At 52.4% G+C, this 17,000-nt stretch overlaps 1 protein-coding gene across 2 annotated transcripts in view; it reads left to right on the top strand.

Moving 5' to 3' along the window:
* Positions 1 to 17,000, top strand: part of PKNOX2 (PBX/knotted 1 homeobox 2) — a 289,880-nt gene that overhangs the window by 187,833 nt on the left and 85,047 nt on the right. The window lies entirely within an intron of this gene.

Genomic DNA, 17,000 nt, shown 5'->3' with positions numbered 1-17,000 from the left:
CAGATTCCTCACAAAAGCTTGTTTCCCGCAAGAGAAGAAGGAGAGAGGCAGGTAATTAGAAATGTCATGTATATTGAAGAGGACCACACACACACACTGACCACTGAACCATCTTGCCAAGGGAGCGCCAGTCTGTTCTGTTCTGGGACTCAATACAGTTGACACCGTTGCTTGGGTGGGTGCAGTCGGCAAGGACAATTTTTGCAGCTAATGCTGGAAGTGTGGCAATCAGGGAGCCGCCAGCTGTCTCACTTAAATTCTTAGCTCTCTCGCTCTCTTTTTTTAAAATCATTTTGCTTACATAATCCACCCCCTTTTTATTTTCTAATTCTCTCCTTGCAAAGCTGGCACCAGAGGGGAAGGGCTGGGGTGGAGGGGGTAGCAATTACAGATCAGTTTGGGGAGCATTTACATTTTGCAATTACAATTTAAAAATAAGCCTCGTTAATGATCTCCACGTGTCAACGACAACCCCTAACTGACATACATACTCTCATGGGCCTGCCTGCCTGCCTCCTGCTGAAGTCAGAGGTTCCGTGGGGGCGGAGGTGCCTAGGGAGATGTGGGGGAGCCAAACAGCATCTGGGGGTGGGGGCAAGGGCAATGAGGTGCCCTGGCGGTTGTAGGAGGGCAGGTATGGAGCTGAGCACCAAAAACCAAGGGTCCCGGCTTCCAGCTTCTCTTCTCCATTCTGTGCTTATACTCCATCCCAGTGCATCTCCTTCCACGGCCGACATAGCAGGCTCTGCCAGGGCAGACATCTCAGAAGCAATGTCAGGGCTCGTGGCTGGGAGAAAGGGAACCCCAACTCCTGTTCTCCTCCGAGGTGGGAATTTTCAGGGTCCTACTGGGCCAGTGAATCCTAGTCCCCCAAAGCCAGCCATTGTGTCTGGGTGTCATGGATTGGGCAGACAGTCTGAATCCATATACAGGATTTAGGAAGTGAGAAAGGTTAGTTTATCCCAATTGGGCAAAGACACTCCTTCTAGCAGTGAGTGGCCACACATTGATTGATGCCCTCTGATTCCTTGAGCAGGGACTTTGGGACAAAGCAGCCCAGCTTCAGATTCCAGCTCTGTCATTTGCTGGCTACAGGATTCGGGGCAAGTTACATGACTTAGGTTTTCTAACCATCATTGTCTTGATGGGCTGGGACAACCGCGTTTACCCTGCAGGGCTTGTGTGCAGATGAAATGCCAGAACTACTGTAGGGCACCTCACGTACATCTGGCACGCGATGGATACTCCCAGCCCCTCCCCAACGTGTCCCCTCCTGCCCACATCGAAGCTGCTTCCTTCCAGCTTCTGTGGACACTAAGGAAGTGTGATCCTGTTTGATTTCCCCTGGTCTTCCCCAAAGTCAAGCCACCTGCTCCATGAGCAGCTCCTGAAGTGGACCCCAGCCCTACACACCACACCCCCCACCGTCTCCCTATGGGCTCCGCTGCAGGGCCCTGGCATCAGGCCCCTGCTCCAGCTTCAGCATCTCTTGGCTTCTTTCCTGCCTCTGGCTGGTAACAAGCCCAGCTCCCCCTCTTCTGGGCACTAATTCAATACAGTGACCTTCCATCACGCCCCACGTATGTTCTTTATCTGTGAATGAGAAACACGGATGGGAGCTCTGTGAGATGCCTTTAACCTTGGCTTCTGTAATTCTCAGATTTCCCTTCCCCACTTGGCTTCCCCCTGGCCAGTTACTTGTGTGTGAAGCTTTCATCTCCTGGGCGGCTGCATCCAGGTCCATCTTTGAACTTATGACTTGTAGTCAAGAACTTGAATTTGTGACTTGAAGTGTACATAAAACAGCTCTCTCTTAGGATAGAAAGAGATTTGCATCTTGCAAACTACTGAGCAAGGGAGATGTTCCAGAAGCAGAAGCCGGTGGGGTAGAGCAGAGGAACAGAGATGGGCTACAGAGGGGGGTTCCTTGAGGACACGGACTGCGTCTTATCGATTTGGGTGTTTGATTGAACACAGTGAAATTTATGTTTCAAATGCTGTCCTAAAAACTTGCCTTGTTAAACTAGGCTATATAATGGAGAGTTTTCCAGGTCAAGATAAATCGATCTAGTCTTGTTTTTTACTGCTGCATAGTATTCTAAAAAGCCTCCCTTCTTTCCCCCACCTCTACCCACTAGTTCACCATCCAGTCAACCCCAAGAAACAGTTTCTGATTTAGCTGATTTTGTGGCCATTTATTGGGCTTCCCAGGTGGCTCCGTGGTAAAGAATCCACCTGCAATGCAGGAGACACAGGTTCAATCCCTGGGTCGGGAAGATCCCCTGGAGGAAAAAATGACAACCCACTCCAGTTATTCTTGCTTGGAGAATCCCATGGACAGAGGAGCCTGGTGGGCTACAGTCATAAGGTCACAAAGAGTCACATAACTGAGCATATGTACGCACGTGGTTGCTTTTTATGTCATAAAATATGTGTCAGTCTCTCTCTTTTTTAAGATATTTAATTTATTTATTTGGCCTCTCTGTGCAGCATGGGAAACTTAGTTCCCCGACCAGGGATTGAACACATGCCTCCTACAGTGGAAACTTGGAGTCTTATCCACTGGACCACCAGGAAATTCCCTCAGTTCCTATTTTTAACGTATGTGTTTATTTATGAATGATCTGCTGTGGAAGTTGAGGGAATGAGCACACATTCTTCTCCTTCCAATTTATATTAGTTTGATCAAACTATATTTGATATTATCTATTTTTAGTCAATAGTGTTATATATAATACAGAACATATATATTACAGACTGTATAGTGTTATACTATTTAGTATAGTTTATGTGCTATCTTTACAAGATTTAGAAGATTTTTTATTCTGTTAAATAACTGTGGTTACCTCCGCATGCTGACTATAGGTTGGTAGTGAAGTGAAAGTCGCTCAGTTGTGTCCAACACTTTGTGACCCTGTGGACTATACAGTCTGTGGAATTCTCCAGGCCAGAAATACTGGAGTGGGTAGCCTTTCCCTTCTCCAGGGCATCTTCCCAACTCAGAGAGCGAACCCAGGTCTCCTGCATTGCGGGCGGATTCTTTACCAGCTGAGCCACAAGGAAAGCCCAAGAATATTGGAGTGGGTAACCTTTCCCTTCTCCGGGGGATCTTCCCGACCCAGGAATAGAACCAGGGTCTCCTGCATTGCGGGCGGATTCTTTACCAACTGAGCCATCAGGGAAGCCCCAAAGTGAAAGTGAAAGTCACTCAGTTGTGTCTCCTTGCAACCCCAGGGACTATACAGTCCATGGAATTCTCCAGGCCTTGTCTATTGGTTGATAACAAGGTAGAAATGTTATTCAGCCACGGAACTTACTCTTGGGATTTGACCCCAGGAAAAGGAATGGAATCCTGTCCTCACCACTTGGCCACTGCCTAGAGTCTCCTGAGCCCCAGGGTGACGCCCACCCCTCAGTCCTTCCAGCTGCCTTCCTCCTGTGGGGCTGCAGCTCTGTTTGGTTTTCCACTGTCTTCTTCCTCCAGCCTCCTTGTTTTCTGAAATAGCACCTCTAGTTATTTTTATATTGATGGGAGGGGAGTAAATTGAGTCCTCATGTATCCAAAACAGACTTTATCTTCTCTTTGAACCTGACTGACAGAACTCAGAGCAACGTTCCACACCGTTTTCTCATAGATCCTGAAGGTGCTGCTTCGCTATCTTATTTCCAGTCTGGCAGTGAGAATCCACTTTTAGTTTTCTTTTCTTTTTAAAGCTCTGAATTTCCACCACTGTGTGCTGAGGCTTGAGATTTGGTTTTCTCCTTTTTTATTTCTCTTACTCAGCCCTTGGGATCCCTTGAAATCTGAAGTCATCTATCTTGCTTCATTTCATATCTTTATTCCACTCATCTCTGTTTTCTCCTTCTGGGACGTCCATGGCCCAGTGCAGAGCCTGGCACATAGCAGGTGCTCAATAAATGACTGTTGGTTTCTGGGTAGGACCCCCGCTCAACTTGCCTGTGTCCTCAGATGGGATCTCTGGATCTCTCTCTCCTCCCTACCTCTCCTCTAGGCAGCAGTCAGACCCACCATGGCTCTGCCAGCCCTCCGGCAAACTGCTGTGAACAGTCTGCTTTGGAGTCTTGCGTCCAACACTGCTCCTGGGCTTGAGGAAGAAGCTAAGAGTAAGGAGTGAGGACAATGCTCAGCTCAAGCTAGGGCAGCCATAGTGGCCAGTCTCCAATGACAGACACGTCTCTGAAACCTCAGATCTCATCAGCATCCCCTGAACATTGATCCTATTGGGGACCTCTCTCCTTGACCTTCCTGATCATTCTTACATGGGCCTCCTTCTCTCTTCATCTCCCTCTGCCCACCCCCCCTACTCCCCAGACTGTCTCAGCTCACATACACACACAGCTCCTGTTCGTGAAATAACCCTGACCACGGCAAGGGCCTCATTAGGTGAGATCCTTTTTTACACTTTTATGAATTCCAGAACAAAGAAACAGCAGACTTCTCTTCCCAGGGCTGCAGAGCAGATGCTCTGACCTGAGACAGCCAGGCCCTAAAAAGGAGAGCAGAGAGGCTTGTGGATAGCCGGGATCCCAGCCTGAGGCCACCTGTGCCCTTGGGGAGACATCTTGGCTGAGAATTCCCACTTTTTCCTCCTCCCTTCCCCAGGGATGGGCTCTAGGAGCAGACACCTCACACCCCTCTCTCCTGCCCTGCCCAGGCCACTCTGCTCTGGATAGAATCTCTACACTGGGAGTTGACATGCTTCCCTCCTTCTCCCTGAATGGGCCAGACCCCGGAACACCTAGATCAACAAGCACTCAGATCCCAGAGGTCATTCTCTGTTCTAATCGAAGTACCCTAATTGGTACCCCAGGTCGAGAGTCCACTGTGTGAATCTGTCTCCACCTCCCCGCCTCCCCGCTCTGTCCTTGCCCTCCATGGGGTCTGTCTTAACTGGCACAAGCAGAAGCACAACTTGAACTTTGAGTCCACAAAGTTTCTCTATTGAAGACAGGATTTCTTTTCGCCAAAACCACAATGATAGGGAATGAGTCGTCACTGCAAAGGGCAGCATTTGAGGCAAGTTAAAATTTTCAGACAAGCAGCTAGCGTTCAAAGACACCCGCTGCTAATATGGAACACTTCTTGGTTGAGTGCAGTAGAAAGGGCCAGCATATGACTCAAGTTTTCCCTGTTAGAAACCCAAGAACTATTGACCCCTTTCCAAAGCTGGAGGTTGAAGGGATGGAGCTTGGCAGGGGCCAGGGGGATGCAGAACAGAGCTCTAGCCCCCTGCACTTTTGTTTAATTGCTTCCTGCTTTGGAGGCTGTGGGTAATAATCCCATTGCTGGCCAGCAAACATGTCTTTGCTGGTCACCCCTTCAGAAGCTGCCTGAAACCTCTCTGGGCTGAGAGAGGAAGGAGGCAGGTCTGAAAGGAAGGTTTGCGGGAAGGGGCTTTTGCAAGGGGATAAAGTTAGAACTCAGAGAGCTATGTCAAGGGATGCTCTCTGAGAATGGGGTGCCCCTAACCTGAATAAAAGCCAGTCCTGTTCCATCAGACAGACTTTCTGTAGATAGAGCCAGGTGCCTCTTAGCCTGTGAGTCACGGCATATTTCCCTCCAGAACAGGGACTTCTTTGCAGCTGTGGGTGGTCCTTGGAAAACCATGGGTCGGTTGGAGAAAGAAGGCCAAGCAGAGACACTTCATAGGGAGCAAGTAGATTATAGGCCCCCTCCCTCCCTCCCCACCCCACCCCACCTGGGCCACCACAACACAGAAGGGAGACATTGCTGGCATTCCAGCCGACGTGAGTCAGAACCTGGCCCTGAACTGCCTGCGTGGTAAGGGGTCAGGGCACAGGCAGCCCCCGCTCCCACCTGGCACCAGCTCCCAGGGTTCTGAGCCCACGGCTGAGACACGTGATCGCCTGTTACATGCAGTCTTCAACCACGTATTCTGTCATTTCATAGTCATTCTCAAATCTTGTTCTTTCCCTTCATAATTGAACCCACAGCCCAGTGAGTTCCCGACAGAGGCTCAAACCTGCCTCTCTGTCTTGGAAGCATCTTTGTCTTGGTTGCCTCGTGTTTGTGAGGCCCCGACTTCTCATGGCTGTTATCAGCATTTTGTTTCCCGTCTTCCACTCATTTTTATACAATGATAAGAGCAAATGCAGTACAGTATTTAAATGAATTTGCACACACCCTGCTGTCCAGAGAAGACAGGACAGAAGTGAACAGTTGCTTTTTAAGAGGTCTCACCATCCACAGGCATAAAGTATGTGCCTGTTAGTGAGGTGCAAAAGCCCAAGTTTGGCAGACAGGTTACATTTAGATGTGCCGATACAATATGACCCTTTGAAATTCAGGGCATGTGGAAGTGAGGGACCACCTGTGTTGGGCGTCCTGACTCCTGAGGGTAGTGTCTGCACAGTCAGCTTTGTCTCTCCTGTTCCGTTTCCAGGGCTCCGCTAGGGTTCCCCGCCTCCACGCCAGACTTCTAGGTTAAACGTTCAGACTCTGAAATCAGGCCTTGTGTCACTTTTGAAAACTCTCTCCACCACTCCAAACCTCAGTGTTCACATCCTTGAAAGGGGACAGCTATCACACCTAGACCTTATGGTTGCTGGGAAGAATAAATAGGGTTCTCTGTGATAGTAGCTTAGCATAATGCCTGGTGCATGGCAATGGCTCAGTGCTTTGAAGTTGTTAATAATTCTGGATTATCATCTCACCCTAGGGCAAAACTGGCTCCAGGGAAACAAGCTCATTCTCACTAAGGTGTAAATGACTGCTGGGACTTAAAGATTTATCCTTTCTTTAAGTCCTAGTATCTAATATCCTTAGATTTATTGGTCTGTTTGACATTTCAACAATAAACCAATGGAAGTTTTATGTCTATCCAGGCTCTGTAAGGAGGTTGTTATTGTTGTTTAATCGCTCAGTCATGTCCAATTCTTTTTTGACCCCATGAACTGTAGCCTGCCAGGCTTCTCTGTCCTTGGGATTTCCCAGGCAGGAATTCTGGAGTTGTTGCCATTCCCTTCTCTAAGGGATATCTTCCTGACCCAGGGATCGAACCCATGTCTCCTGCCTTGGCAGGCGTATTCTTTACCACTGAGCAGCCTGGGAAGCCCTCTGTAAGGAGATAGATCTTATAAAATCACATTGCACAGACCTTTTTCCCCAGAAGGAAAAGCAAGTTAAGGCCATGATCTTGTCTGCTGAGGACATAGAGATCAATGGGCAAGATGAGACCTTACTGGGAAGTAGGCTTTCCAAGACATAGAAACACACGTAGCACTAAATCATGCTACATGCCCTCCCTCTCCCCAACGGCAGGGCTCCCACTGAGAGGATGGTCCTGGAGTAGAAAGTGAAGAAAGGCTTCATGGAAGAGAAGGCTTTGAGCAAAGTTTTGATGCAGGCAGAGGTGTGGTCGTGTAACATAGAGGACCTTGCCAGCAGAGAAGCACAGCAGAGGAACCATTTCTTGGGAGGTAGACGGGGCTTGTCTGCTAGCTGGGGCTTGGATGCCGATACCCAGGGATGACTGCCCAGCATCACCCCCTTCCACATGGAAGATGCCATCCTCCCTTCCCTTATCCCCCAGGGCTGCCTTTCTGACAGATCAGGAACATGGAGCCAGTGTACCTGCTCTAGTTCCAAACAGCCATGAGGACCAAGGCACCCGGCTGGTGCCCTTTCCTCCCACAAGCTGACCACATTGCTGTGGACTCTACCTGGTCCCCCTGCCTCTTCTCATGGGCTCACCGAGGGCCCAGAGTGAGGACAGCTATGGGCTGAGTCAGGAAGTATCGGGGATGAGTGGCTTTTCAATGATAAACTGAGCCCAAAGGACTACTTGCTTTCATAGCCCTGATTCTTGACCCCTATTTTTTCCCTCTGGAGGCAGTTTTTAAAAATGAAACCAGATATCATCCAGCCAGATAACATGGTGCAGTCCTTCTCAGAGAGAAAGGGGGCCTGGCTGACCCTCTTAGCATCCTCTGCTTCCAGGAGAATCTGAGAGCATCTCAGGTGCCATGCCTGATAGGTGCCTGGGTCCCTTAGTTCTGGGAGCTCCCCCAATTAGACCCCTCCTGCACCCCCATCCCAGCCCCTTACTTCTATTCTCCTTCTTTCTGGCTCCCAGGGAGGGCCGGCCTCCCAGGTGACTGCCTCCAAGAAGGCAGTTGACTGATAGGAAGAAGCTGGCAGGTAGGACAGCAGAAACTCTCCTTCCATCTGGGGTCCCCAGCGTCTGAGCTGTTGGTCTGTCTCTGCTGAGTTGCAAGCCTCAGGGGCCCAGCCCGTGTTGTTTTCTCAGCTCAGTTCCTGAGCAGCGGCTGCTGTCAGCTCTCGACCAATAATAATAAACCTGGGATTCGGGTTTGTCGAGGGGGATTTCAGTCCCTGGGTTCATTTTTAGATTTGTTTCTCTCTTTGTATGTGTGCAGACAGGGAGCACATGACGGGGTCCCGGGGGAGCTGGCCGGGGCTCCCAGCTGCCCTGGCAATCCACCCCGGCTGCTCCCACGGAAGAGCTGCAGGGCCCTCCTCTGCCCCAGACCCCTAGGACTGCCTGCACGTTTGAGGGAGAAGAAAAATAATTGAATGAAAGGCCTCAAGCTCTCTCCTGTCTCCATTCCTCCCCACCTCTCCCACTCATGCTGTTTGGATAGAGATGAAGAGGGCTGGAGATGAAAAAGAGAGGGCAGCCTCCCATCTCTAGGCTTGAGAGTTGCCCAAGGGATGGGCGGGAACCTGGTCGCGGGCCTGGGGAGAGGCTTCCGTGCCTAGAACCAGCGATGGCCTCCTCTGACCCTCTTTCCTGGGATGCAGAGACAGGGCGGGAGAGAAAGAGAAACTATGTTCTAAGTCGAGCACCACTGGCAAAAGCAGGACCCAGCTGTGGGTGAAATTTAGGACCAGACCAATGGGGCCTCTGGGGCAAAGCAGCACTTGCTTGAAGGCAGATTGGAGGTGACCCTTGGAGGTCATTGCTGCCAACCCCCTGCCTTCCAGCAGGAGAAAGTACATACCACTTCTCTGTAAGAAGAATGCAGGGCTGTGCTTACCCTTATAGCTAACATGCTTCCCACCACCCCCCCACCTTTCTGCTTTTTTGTTTTATTTTGTTTAAAGGAACCAAAGGGGGAAAAAATCACCAAGTTGTAAAGTGCTTAAAGAGGAGATGAGAATCTTCATCAAAATGCTAAAAGCTGGAGGGGGAGAGTAATGTGAAGACTCTCGCCTGCTATTTATGGGATTGATTCTCAGATCAAGAAGAAGCAAGCAGTTGGATGAAAGGAATTATTGTTAAGCTCCTCGGTAGGAAGATCTAATGGACAATTGCCGCTATCAGGGGGAATTAAATTGCTGTTTCAGTTTGTAAAATATATCAGCGGCTTTTTGAAGCCAGAAAAGGTGTGACAGCCAAGGCAGGGAGGAAAGCAGGGGCCTGTCACTTCCTGGTCCCTGTGTGCGAAGCAGGAGCAGGCAGGAGAGATGCTGGGGCCACAGTAAAGGCTGCTCTCCTAACTCTGACCCTGGTCCATATTTTTTTGAAAGCAAGTTGAACAGTAAAGGGAACTGGGTGCATAAAGGAGAGAAAGCTACAGCCCTGACTCTGGGCGCTGAGGTGCCAGGAGCCCCCGTGAGTCAGAGACAATGGAGCAGGATGGGTCTCTTCCCCTGGAAACCCGATCAGGGGTGAGGAGAGCCACTGACCAGGGTCAGCGATTCCCAGCAGCCCTGCCTACACCCAGGGAATGTCACAAGCCCCACCAATGCCCCCCGCTCCCCCAGCACACACACACACACACACACACACACACACACACACAATACACTGTGTGCACAGAGGGGTCCAGAGTGGATTATAAGCCCCTTCCCCCCAGAACTGGGTCTCCAGCAAGCTGTAGCCCATCCCCAGACTGGGGTCCCTGAGCACAGAAATGACTCCTAGACCCGGCCCTAGAGGGGGACATATTGTCATTCCAGCACAAAGAGCAAAATGGCCTTGGAGTGGGAAAAGGGGAGGAGGGGGAGGCCCCTGGGGGGAGGACCACAGGCCACTGAGGGGACCTCACTGCTGGGACGGTTCACAGATGGTTCCTACCTCTTCCAAAGACCAAAGGGAGGTTACAGGCTACAGGAGGAGAGAGAGGTGGAGACAGGGAGATTTCCCATCTCCCAGGGAGACTGAAGCTGGCCGGGCTGGTCAAACTCAGGCTGGATGCACTGGCTCCTCTGTTCCTTGGAGACCAGGACCATCACAAGAGGTCATGACCTGGCTCCACCTCCCAAGTGGGCTGCCCAGAAAGGTGGCGAAGGGCAGTCAGAGCAGAAGGCCTTGGTTGACCATGGGGTCTGGAGCTGCCTACTGTCCTGGTTGTCACCTCTGCTGCGTCTCACGTCAATAGAGAATCATTCCCCACTGAGAGTTCCAAGCAGGATCCAGAGGGGTGCCAGGGAGGTGGCCCTCCTGGCTGAGACGTTCTGCCAGGATTTGGGCTCTGTGCTGGAGGCAGTGACCCCCTGGGACCCAGGTGATGGGGGAGGTGTGGCCTCTCGGCCAGCCTTCAGCTCAGTGAGTGAGCCCGGGGAGTCTGATCCCAGTCCTTCCTCCAGTGTAGACACAATTGCCCTTCTGACTCCCACACTGATCCTGGCCTCATCAGATTGAGAGGATTCTATCTGCCCCTAGGACCCCAAAGTCAGAAAGATGGCGGGGGGTGGGGTGGGGTGGCGAGCATCAGTCACTAAGCCACAGCATTCCTGTCACCCCAGGCCCTGAGGTTCCTCCTGGCTCCTGAGCACCTGGGGTGAACAGGCAAACCCAGATCCAGCGCTTGCTGTGCTGGTCAGGGGCAGCTCCTGGGGGCTGGCTCTTTCCCATTATTCTACAGGGACCCTTCACCTCTCCGTCACTCTGAAACACCTCCACCAGACCTGCTTACACTTCGAAGCTTCCCACCCATGGGTACGTCCTCTCTCTCACCTCTGTCCTTCCCACCATCTATCCCCACACTGGCCTAAGCCTTGTCACCCCGGTGCTGACTCCAAGCACCAAGGATCGGGGACCATCCAGTTCCTCTAGCCACTCAGCTTTCCACTTGTGGTTTCTAACCCTTACTGGGTTTTGCGAAAGAGACCTGGTGTGTATGTGTGTGTGTGTGTGTGAGCGTGTGAGTGTGTGTGTGCACGCGCATGCTTGCATTTCTTTAGATAAATCCACAGAGTCACATGAAATCAGTGACAGGTTGACACCGTTATTTCAAGATTCATCGCTCCGAGTTGCCAGCATAGGAGACGTAGCCAACTCCTTCCCACCACCAACACGTTTTTTTTCCCCAGGCATAATTTATAGCAGCGGGGTGAATTTGTTTCCAAAAGATGAATATCACACTATCAGCAACAGCTGCCTCTCATTTTTATTTGTTTTTAAATTTGACTCAAAGTCCAATTCTCTATACACATCCGAAGCTGTAAATCCTAAACCGACTGATTACATGATTTAGTAAACAGGTTATATTATATAATGCAATTAAAGCGGGGGCTCCGCGGCGCCACCTACAGGCCACTTCTGGAAAGGGAGCTGGGCCGGAGACTCCTTTTGGACCAGGCTCTCCGCGCAAGGAAAATAAAGGGAACTGCCTACGGTTGAGCCAGCCAGGTTACTAATGCAGCCTTTCGGGCCCTCCTGCTGAGTTCACTGTGTTATTTCAGCCTCCTGCAAATCTGTCTAGACGTCAGAACCCTGGCCTGGGCAGCTGCTCAGAGGGGCGGGCCTGGGGCTGGGGGAGGGGGCGGGAACCACCTGGGGGCCCCTGGGCTGGGGGCCTGGAGGAGGCTTCCTGCCTCCCTTAGACTCTGGGGCCCCCTTGCTTCACTCTCAAATGAGGGAGGCTTTAGAACGAAGCTACCAGCTTCAACTGTTTCCATTCTATTCAGCAAAGCTTGTGTGGTGTGCTAACCCTGGGCAGAGGCTTTGGGAATATTCTAGTGAATTCCCTCGTTTTGCAGACCAAGAGGGAAAGGGACTCCTGCAGTCACAGAGAGTGGCAGAGTTGGGTGTGGAACCCAGACTTTTCTGACCCTAAGCTCAGCCTCCATCTGATCTTTGGGGATTTACAGATGAGGAAATGGAGGCCCAGACTTCCACAGCCTCTTCTTGGAGCAGGGAAAGGAAAATGATAAAATACTACCAGTGTGTGGGGGGACAGAAGAGGAGGGCTCCTGGGCCAGGGGGTGCCTCACTGCTGCCTCTTTGATGCCTTTATGTGGAGGGAGAGAAGAAGGGAGGGAAAATGGGAACAGGGAGGGAGGGAGGGTGATGGGGGGTGGGGGTGGGGTGGGGAGGAAAGGGGGCAGGGCCAGAGCTCCCTCCCACCCCTCCCCACTCCTCTTCAGGCCCTGGGCTCTCAAAGATCCTAGCTTCTCCAAAGAGGTTCTGTAAGAGAGGGCAATATTACTGAAAAGCTCTCCAAAAGAGGAGAGTTACTTCCCAGGGCTAATACAGAACCCTTCCCCTCGTCCAGAGGGTTTAGGGGAAGGGGGGAAGAAGGGTAGGCGTCCCAGAGGGTGGAAACGCCAGCCACCTACCCAGCCTCCAGTCGGGGGGGGGGGGGGGTGTGACAGTGGGGAGCACAGGGAAGCCAGTCCTTTTTGCCCCTCTCCCACATCAGGCCCTCCAGGAGAGGGTCAGCCAGGGTCAGGGAGCTTGTTCCTGATGCTGTGGGGCCGGCTGGCCGGAGAGTTCCCAATTAGACTTAGTTTCTCATCCTTAAGGCCCTGAGCCCCCAACCCAGGCACCCCAGCCCAATTACTGCTGGGCAGCGTTAACCCCTTGGTGCCCCCCGGCCGTTAATGGAATGTTAATTGGTCTAATGGGTTTCTTGTCAACAAGTCCTAATGAGCTCCTTCCTAACAAGCTTGGGTCTTTTTTCTCAGTCTGTTTGTCAACAAGCTGGAGTTTGGGCTCCAGTCGAGCCTCACCTTGTGGGGCTGGGGAGCTGGAGCTGAGGAGGCAGAGGGAGTGCTCCCGGGCTGCTCCTCCCTAATTCCTAAGGGGTGTCCTCCACGTCCCTCAGCCACCCCCAACCTGTGCGCACAGCCTCCCTCGGGCCCCAAGCTCTGTAAAATGGCAGTTTTAGCTCCTTCGGATGATAATATTAGTGGCAAATGATTTCTTCCTGGATATCACTGTGGGGTTGAGTGTTGCATTAGGGTTTTTTTTTTTTTTCCTTACTAGCTGCCCCTTAATAAAGGTGCTCAGTGTTGAAAACAATCCTGTGATGTGGGAAACGTCTTGATGGTAAACTATTCCTCGTGTGTCCTCCATTTGCAGTCTTGGCTGTGTCCCTCCAGAGCCCTGGTGTCCGGTGACAGAGGGCTGGGGCCTCTGGACAGGGCAGAGCAGCCTCCCGGCAGCTGGCCACAAACAAATACTCCGAGGCCTCTGCGCCCTCCAGCCTCCCAAACAAAGCACCAGAAAGGCAGGGTTCCCCAAAGGGCTTGGCACCCAGTGATGGCTCAAGGAGTTCCCCCACACCCCCGCTGTGGAGCCTCGCTGTCAGACCCCCCACATTCCTCTCCGGGATGCTCCCCTGTGGACCCTCTGCACCCCAAGCCCAGCTGGTGGGAGGAAGGGGCACCTGTGCAGGTGAAGAAAAGCTAGAGCTTCCGGATGTGGTGGTGGGCTCCCGGTCTCCCCCAGAGTCAGGTTACCTGAGGCTCTGTGCTTGAGCACATAGGGAAGGAAACTTAAGCCCGCGATGAAAAGGCCTCCTGTTTTTTGCAGGAGAAGCCCCCAGAGGGCAGTAGGGCAGTGGCTTAGTGGCCTGTGGTGACCCCAGAGAGGAAGAGAGGAGGGGCAGAGGCCATCTGGGTCCTCAGAAAATTGTTCCCGTGGCCTCTAGACCCTGCTCCATAGCCCAGCAGGCTCCAGACGGAAAAATCTCCTCTCAGCCTGGATGGTGCTGGCTTCTGGGTGCAGACTACTCTTGTGTGTGTGTGTGAGTCGCTCAGTTATGTCCGACTCTGTGCAATCCCATGGACTGTAGCTCGCCAGGCTCCTCTGTCCATGGAATTCTCCAGGCAAGGATACAGGAATGAATTGCCATTCCCTTCTCCAGGAGATCTTCCTGACCCAGGGATCGAAACCAGGTCTCCCACACTGCAGGCAGATTCTTTACCATCTGAGCCACCAGGGAAGTCCTAGACTACTCTTGCCATCTCTCTTTAACCCCCAGGTAGGGCAGTTCACCAGCTGTTGCAAACATTTCTAAAGTGACCCTACTTCCCATCCATTGGACAGTGAACAAAAGAATGTGGACTAAAGAGTCCTCTTTTTAGCCTCAGTCTTCCTCCTTTTGAGCTTCTTGTGCTTTGCCTTCATGATGACTTTCTCATCTGTGGAATAAGGTGTGTGTATACATATATATAAACCCAAACGCGAGGTGGAAGGGAACTGTGGGTAGGCTCAGGCAAATGCAGCCCACAAGGCTCCTCTGTCCATCCTGGAGTGGGTTAGCCATTTCCTCCTCCATGGGATCTTCCTGACCCAGGGATCAAACCCATGTCTCCTGCATTGGCAAGCAGATTCTTTACCACTGAGTCACCTGGGAAGCCCAGGAGGGAACTAGTTACCCCTAAAAGGGGAGGAAAATCTGCCACCAAACTCTGCCCCCAGGCTCCCCCTTCTGGAGGCTGCTGGCCCTCCAGCCCCACAGAGGTTTGCTTTTTTCTGGGCAAGGACCATTTAAGATTGATGCTCCCCGGAAGAGATCCTGCCTTCAGGACCCGTACGACCTATCCAAAATTACCCTATCTGCCAGAGTCCCCAGAAAAGCTGAACCTAGCACACCCCTGAAATGCCCGTATTTCCTTTATTCCCTCCAACTTTTCCGAAAAAGAGCGATTCCATGCCCCTTTTAATATCTCAGAGGTCTTCATTCTTCAGGTTCTTTCTGATGTCTCAAGGAGTGTATATCCTATGCCCTGCCCCCCAACCCTTTTCACTCCGCTCTTGCCTTTCTGGGATGTTTTTCACCTTCTGGACAAGACCCAGCCATGAAAGAGGCATTGGTTTCTCCGCCTGCAGAGTTAGGCTCCACTTGGGGCTTCCTTCCGAGCCTCTTTGCAGAAGTAGAGCCTGGGTCTCAGTGCCTAGTGCGTGTGAGATGGGGTGACCTTGGGTGCTTTGTCTGCAAAGATGACCTGGCGGTCCGTCTCAGAAGTGAGGCCAGGGTGGATGGGGTACAAGTTCAGTGAGGCCAAGAGGCATTCCCTGCAGTCTTGGGTTTTCAGCACAGGAAGTCATCCTTCCCTCTGCCTTCTCCAAGGGAACCTCGATTCACTGCTCCATCACCTCCCTCCCTGGGGAGAAGGCCTTGCCTCTTTTCATCTGTCCCCTCATCCCCAGCACAGGTCTTTGCAGGTAGTTGACTCTTGATAAACCTCTGCTGAATGAATGCCTGGATTTCCAGGACTTTCACATGTGAACTTTGGGTCAAACCACACCTGGGAGTTTGGAGACTTGGGTCAGCGGAAGCTGATCTTTCCTCCACTTCCTGAAAAAGAACTAATACAACAAGACATACATACACACACACACTCACTCACTCACTCCATGTAGGGAGAATTCAGGGATGTGAACATTTTGGAAGGCCTTGCAGAGGGGGTGTTAGGAGGACATCAGGGAGGAAGAGGATGGAGCCCTGAGGTCCCCAGGGAGAGGGAGGAAGCGGAGGGAGGGTCTGACTGTCACGCTCTCCAAGATCGCCTGCTCCTGAGCGCCCTCTGCCGAGGAGGAGGCCAGGCCCTGCACTTGGCGGATGTTCTCAGGAACCCCCGTGTCCCTCGATGGACAGGCCTGTACTGGGCAATGAGCCGTGGTTTCCAGCTCTAAATATTTCAGGGCCTCTCCTGCAACTGAACAGCTCTCTGAGCATTCTGTTTCCTTGGGTGGTACAGCCAGGCTGGCTCCGCTTACGGCACCACCTAGTGATTGAAGAAGAGACCTGGAGGCCAATGGGGGCAGCTCGCTTTTGGGGGATGGGATTGGGGGGTGGTAGAGGAGAGCAGTCCCCACTGGGGGAAATCTACAGATCTTGGTTCCACCCTGCTTCCCAAGCACCACCCCCTCCCCTAAACACACACACACACACACACACACACACACACACACACGTCTGTCCTCTCTGCCTCTGCTTCCTCCTCTGTAAGAGGACCCTTGGCTCCGCGGCTCTTCCGGCCCAATGTACGGTTGAACTCAGAGTTGAACACAGGGTGAGGAAAGTCTTCTTAGTAGTGTGCAGGTGCGTTCATGCGGCTGTGGCCCCTGTTCCCTTGCCTCTGTCCCTTCCTGGAACGCCTCCAAGTGGTCACCTGGGGCTACCCGCTCCACCCTCCAGCTGGGGTGGGGTCGGCGCCCCAGGTCCCTTTCCATCATTAGTGGGTGTGGTGAGCACAACCCCGGGGTTACTGTGGTGCTGGGAGACTCCTGGGGCAGGGAGAGGGGATCTGGAAATCTGGAACCGTGAGGGCTGAGGCTGCTGCTTCTTTTATTTTCTACGGAGAAAAAGTTAAGAGTGGCTTTATTACTTTGCCAGGCAAAGGGGGAACACAGTAAGCTAGAGCCTCAAGAACTGGGCCCCCGTCTCAGGTGAACAGGGAGAGGTCATACAGTCAGGCAAGTGTATATGATGAGGACCAGCGCTGAGGTTTCTGCCCTGAGGGTATAGGGCGGCTCCGGGAGGCCCGGGAAGGGAAAGCACCCTTGACCATGGCGTGCCCACGTGGCCTCCAATTCCCCCTACCCCCCCCCCCCCCCCCCCCGCCCCAGTGCTGCCCCGGCCCAGGCCCCCTCCCGACTCCCGCCTCTCCCCGGGCCCCCACCAGGCCGGAGCTGGTGCTGAACAAAAGCAGGGCTGCCGGCTGCCCAGGTTGTTTTACATGTGATTTGAATATTGTTTCTTCCAAGTCCGAACTGCACTGGCAAGCCCTTCCCTCTCTAGGCTTCTCCCCTTAA

This window comes from Cervus elaphus, chromosome 2 (genome assembly GCF_910594005.1).
Source record: "Cervus elaphus chromosome 2, mCerEla1.1, whole genome shotgun sequence".
NCBI lineage: Eukaryota > Metazoa > Chordata > Mammalia > Artiodactyla > Cervidae > Cervus > Cervus elaphus.
The sequence above is the reverse complement of the archived record's forward strand: the minus strand, read 5'-3'. Positions and strand labels throughout refer to the sequence as shown.